Source organism: Euleptes europaea, chromosome 3, assembly GCF_029931775.1.
Source record: "Euleptes europaea isolate rEulEur1 chromosome 3, rEulEur1.hap1, whole genome shotgun sequence".
Lineage (NCBI taxonomy): Eukaryota > Metazoa > Chordata > Lepidosauria > Squamata > Sphaerodactylidae > Euleptes > Euleptes europaea.
Genome location: NC_079314.1, coordinates 91,869,277 through 91,875,277, shown reverse-complemented (window position 1 = coordinate 91,875,277; position 6,001 = coordinate 91,869,277).

Sequence of the window (6,001 nt, the reverse complement as noted above, 5' to 3'; positions counted from 1 at the left end):
AAAGAGCTGTGTATTGGAAAAAGGTGTACTGGAAAAAAAGGATCAGAAAATAAACATTGCGAGGATGTAATTAGGGATTGTATTTATTTATTCACTTCATTTATAGTCTGTCTTTCTCACTGAGATGCAAGGTGGGTTACAACTAAAACCATATCATACATGCAACCAACAGTTACTCTCTAGTAAAAATGACTTTATGTAGTCAAACTTTGTAATATTGAATATTCAACATTGTGTGCAGTATACCTGCAAACCTGTGCACACTTTAGAGTGATCTACATTGGGCTTTATGATATCTGCCTTCAATTAATCATGCATAGAAGAAGGCTGTGAGTATCCAGAGTACCTGTAGAGAGAAATTAGCTATTCTGAATACATATATTTTATTTCTATTGAGTGCTATCTCAGTAAATAATATAGTCTTGGAAATGGGAACAACTTTCTTTAACCAAAGCTGGTGTCTGAAAGCTTCCATAGATTTTTCTGAACTTTCACTTTGATTTTCATGAACTTCAGAAAATGAAAGTTTTGTATGAAATAAAACCATCCGTTTTCTTGCATGTTAGCAAAGCCTAAGGATGGTGCTGGTTTAGTAATCAGACAAATCTTGAACCCAAAACTTCCTTCTTTTCTTTTCTTTTTTTGCAACGGTGTGAATTGTTTGTGTAAAAATATTCCTTCAAAATACAGCTTGAAAAAATATTTGGCTCATCCTGATGAAAGAAAGAAAATTACAACTAAAAATTCCATAAGGACTTGCAAATTTTTTCCACTGAAAACAAATGGTGGAAATGATGGGGACGGGTGGGAATTGTGTTCCCTCTCCTCCGCGCCACCTCTCCTGACCTTCATGTATCTACTGTGTGCTATAATGCATAGAGGTTAGTTTTCTGAAGTAACTGCGTTCCACATGTTCACTGCTAGAAGTTTCAAAAAGCCCTTCTTTCAGACTTTTCCTTGTAATCAAGATGTCTTGATCTAGGAGTCTATCAAATTTCAGCTTTCTGGGTAGGACTGAAGTAACTATTCTGTGGTGTGTTTCATTTCCCTACCCCATCCCCCTTGAAGGAGAGATCTATAAATGTTTTTTTCCAGACTGCATTATAATTTGGGGTTACTTGGATTAAGTACACCAAATTTCATTCCACAATGTCATGTGGAAGTACCCTAATAATTTTGGCCCTATGAGTTATTCTCTGGATAAATTCTTCAAAGATTACTAGCAGGGTTTTTCCCCCTGAAGCCAGACTCTGAGTTCAGAAATGTTGCATGATACCAACTTTCGTTAGTCGGTTGGGTCACATTAAAGGCCAGTTTACACGTTTTAAAATTAGGAGTTGGAAACATTGAGGCTTTTTAAAGAAGAGGAGGAATATCTTTCTCTCTTCCTGCAGTCCTTCACTTACTGCCCTGGTCATTGTTGTACCTGTGCTTCTTTCTTGTATGGCCCCTTATCAAAGCCAACCTGTGTGTTTGGTTTTGACACTGATTTGATTTCCTTAGGTGGCTCTTGATATGGAAAGACAATGGGTTTATCCCTTTGCTTGAATCATGGAGATGGCCTTGACAGATAGACATGCTCATGGTGAGAGGTTGGGGGATTGACAGTTTTGGAAGAGGGCAGTTGTATAGGCTTGAGGTTGGGTGTCTTCTGACTGAAAACCCCATATCCAAAGGCAACATGGTAGTGACTAGAATCTTGAGCAAGGTAATGTTATCCTAGATCTTCAAGGCAATTGTGCTTATAATTATGTTGGTCAAACCTGACCACTAAAGAATTAAAGCGGTATGGGTTAAAACCTCAACTAGGAACGGCATGTTCTATTTGGTTCCTCTTTGTAACTAATATTGCTGCCTTCTTGCCTCATCTCTGCCTGCCCCGTAACCTTTTTAATAAAGTACATGTTTGTTTTCCCATAAACTGGATGCTAAGTATTGTTTGTTTTGAGGAGGAAGGAAGAGGAGCTGCTCAGTGGTCCGAAAGCGTTTGTGAATCCTAAACGTTTTTTGACTTGAGATCAGCATTCTCTCATCCTGATACATTTGATGGGGGCTTCTTTTGCACCATTTTCTTGGGGTATGGAGAGAAATGGGCCATTCAGGGCACTGAGGAACCTGTCGCAAGCATTTAAGAATGATTGTAGTTTGGCTGGAAGTAGTTCACTTCTGCAGAGACCGTAAAGTAGTTTGTCTCTTGTGACGCAGCTCTGCAGTGACCATGCGTACCTTTATCTGTCAGTACCTTTTAAGGGCAACTTTTATTTTGGTCCTTCTTCTTCACTTGTCAGCTGCTTTATTATGAATGGTCTCTCCTTTCATAGATCCAGTCAGTCACTGCTATTATTGCTCATGGATATAGGATTTTATTTTGCAAAGTTTTTCAGTAACCTTGGTATTGACCTTCACAGCAGTCTTGTGAAGTAGGTAATTATTTCCAACTGGGAGAGGAGGCACTGATTCTTGTGCAAGGCTAGAAAATGAAGTCATAGCAATGGTGGGGGCTTGAGTTTTGGGTCTTCTATGTCATGTATAGCTCTCCATTCTTACAGATATCCTGCCTCTGAGGTGACAGGGAGACCACCTGTGCTTGCTTGAACTTTTACCCACTGAAGATTTGCTGATTCAACAATTATTTTTTTAAATGTTGATTTCCTTTTGAAAGATCTTTATATTTTTGTTGAGTTTGGTCCTTTAAACTACTCGCCCTTTGATTCTCGCAACAGCCTTGTAAAGTAGGCATTAAAAGTTTGCATTCCACCTTTCTAAGGTGGGTTTCAAAAATTTAAAACAGTATATTCAGTTATACCATGTATCGTATTGGAAACACTATAAAAATAGCTGCCAGGTAAAAATCACTTACCAAGATAAAAGGGATTTTTTAAAAGGAGATCCTGCATTTGGTGGTTCCAGTCTTCTAAAATTCTAATGCGATACTGGTTATTGAATGTCCCATTTTGTTGATTGTTCTGACACACTTTGTGCGTAATCCGCCTTGAGTCCCTGTGAGAAAGGCGGACTATAAATAATGTAAATAAATAAAATAAAACTAGTGCTGATTTACCAGTAGTGTTGGCAGGGGTTATAAAAGCAAGGTGCGCTCAAAGAGATACACAGTGAAAGGCCAAAAGGTATGTGGGCCAGCCTGACTTTCTTTGGGAGGGCATTCCAGGATCATAGTACTGTTACAGAGAACTCCTAGCCCCACGTAGCCACCATATTTCTGTTGCACCAGTACTGTTGTGTGCCAAACACAAAATCCTGCTGTCCTCTGTCCCTTGGCCAATGCAGGATCGTGTGGCTCTCCCTCCTCCCCTCCTTTCCCAGCTTTGTCTGTGTTTCTCCTGCTCCGCCTTTGAAGAAATGTTCCAGAACCAGATACCTCTTGCAGGTCAAGGGTGTGAACGTGTAAGTCACTGTTGTTGGCTCACTTCCCTAGTGTGTAAAGTATCTGTTCTCCCATCAGGAGATTATATAGGGAATAAAAGGGAGCTGTAGTTACACTTACGGAGCAGTAGGCTTATAGTAATAATGCTCGCTCTCTGTGTTCCTCCTCTACCCTTTTGTGCCATCCCAAGCAATTCCTTTCCTTCTTTGGTGTTTACATTCTTCACATACTTGCCGACTATTATCATGTCCCCCTGTAGTTCTGATTTTGCCGGGCTAAGCACATTCAGTTCTCGTTAATCTCTTCTTGCAATGCAGCCCCTCCAGTTTTCCCATTGGAGTTTGGGGTGTGTGTGTTGTTTTATTTTTTCCATATAAAGCAGCCTGGTGCCCTAAGTTGAAATGCAACACTTAGTGGTTAAATTGGAGTTGGGTTGTCCATCCTTCAAAACTCATATAATATTAAGATTAAAATAGCTTTTCTTCTGACCCTTAGCTACTGGTCTATTAAATCACAACCCTTTCATGTGGGTTTCCTCATGCTGTTTTGCAATGCCTTGTCTTCCTAAGTTGATACGCAAAATCTCTTTGAGAGCACAGTTTCAGTTGTGGCTTCCCCTGGATTCACTGTGCTCTGTGTTTTGGATGGTTCTGAATCCCCACCTTTCCTTTCCTTTCTTCCATTCTTTATGCTCGTGGACCAACAGGTTTTGGATGGTAATGCCTGAAGTAATAGGGCATCTCCTGCTTCAGTTGAACTACCAGTTGGCATAAATTGCAAAAAGCACCAGGCTCCTGTAATTTGGGGGCACTCCAGCTTTGTTCTTAATGAAAAGATGGCACTTATGCTCATTCTTTTCCCAAGTTTGGGTGCAGGCTGCAACGTCAGCCCACTGTGTGCTTTTAAGATGCCTGAAGGAAGAAGGCAAAGTAGCAGAGAACCAGTGGAAAATTGATGCTGTCCTATTATCCTATCCCCAGCATCCAGTTGTTCCAGAGAAGAATTCCTCTGTATGTCCACAGGCAGTGTAATAAAACTGTTTAAGCTAATGACTCCTTACAAGGCTGTATTAAGACATCTTATGTATTGCTTTGAAATCTCTAGTTTGAAATTTCCCTCATAGCTCTGCCCTTGTTCGTGAATACAAATACAGTCGAACCATTGCTCTTTTGAGGTAGGTACCGTGTACTCAAACTGACAGTGGCTTTCTAGGTAAGTGTCAACTCTGGGTTGGGAAATCCCTGTAGATTTGGAAGTGGAGCCTGGGAAGAGCAGAATTTGTGGATGGGAGGGACCTCAGTGGGGTATAATTCCATACAGTCCACCCTCCAAAGCAGCCATTTTCTCCAGGGGAACTAATCTCTGTAGTCTGGAGATAAATTGTAATTCTGGGAGATTTCCAGCCCCTATCTGGAGGTTGGCAATCCTGTTTCCATTGTCTCGAATAGGTCTTTCACATCATGTTCTGCCTTATCCTTTTAACTGGAGGTGCCAGGAACTGAACCTGGGACCTTCCTCATACTAAACAGGTGTGCTATTGCTGAACTATAGCCCCTCACATTGTGGGCCTTCAGGAGAGCCCTTAATGCTGCTTTCCCACTACATTTCCCTTGCATTTCTATAGGAATTCTTCCTACAGCTTTTGTAACCCCCCCTGCGTGCTCACTATTACTTTTGCATGTGTCTTAATATTACTCTTGAGATAGGAAAAGAAATCCAGTCCATACATAACATTTTTAAGTCTTCGAACTCCCCCCCACCCCTAGCTATGTATGGTGCTATATGAAAGACCAGGTACTCATTATATGCATCTTATTGTTCTTCATGATTCAGTATCCCTTGCAAGCATGTAATTTTATGCTTAGTCTTTCCACTTGGAAAAAAAAATGCACTGTGCTTCTTATTAGATAAATTACTTCCTCATTACTTTGATGAGTATCGTGACTTTTATTCCATGGCATCTTGCTTCTAATTTGCGTGGCATCCTAGCTTATTTGGATTTTAAACGCCATGGAAACAGTACAACATTTTGTCTGCAAGATACAAATATATTATACACGCCACATTCCTAGCCGTTCTGAAATCTGGGTGTAACTGGCTACAGTTATCCGTTACACTCTCTTGCCGTTTGTTGCTCATACTTCTGTAGCCTTTTATGTACCTAATGGTTTTCTTGAAAACTCCTCCACACTTTTTCTGGCAAGTGGACATTAGAGGCTTCTAAAAAACAGGAATGGAAAATAGTACAATGCTTGGTCAGTGATGTTCAGGCACTTCTGATGCACTAAACATGTTTGCTTAAACACATAACTGTTTGGGTAATTCTGGAAGAGCTTTCTTTCCTGTAAATGTAGTAAAACCAATCCCAAGAATTTCAGTTTGAAGCCGTTTAGAGATGTTCTGAATTTGGTGGCTTGCTTGTGGAGTACTCTCATTTCAGTAGCTTAATTCAGAATCACTAAGAGAATCATGGGGGTGTAAATGCATATTTAGTAGCAGGTCTGATTAGTTGCAAATGCTACCCGATTGTTCCTGTTCATCCATTTCTATTATGGCTGATGTGTGGGAACCCACTATCTTGTTATATCCTGATACCTTTTAAAAGCTATTAAAAGT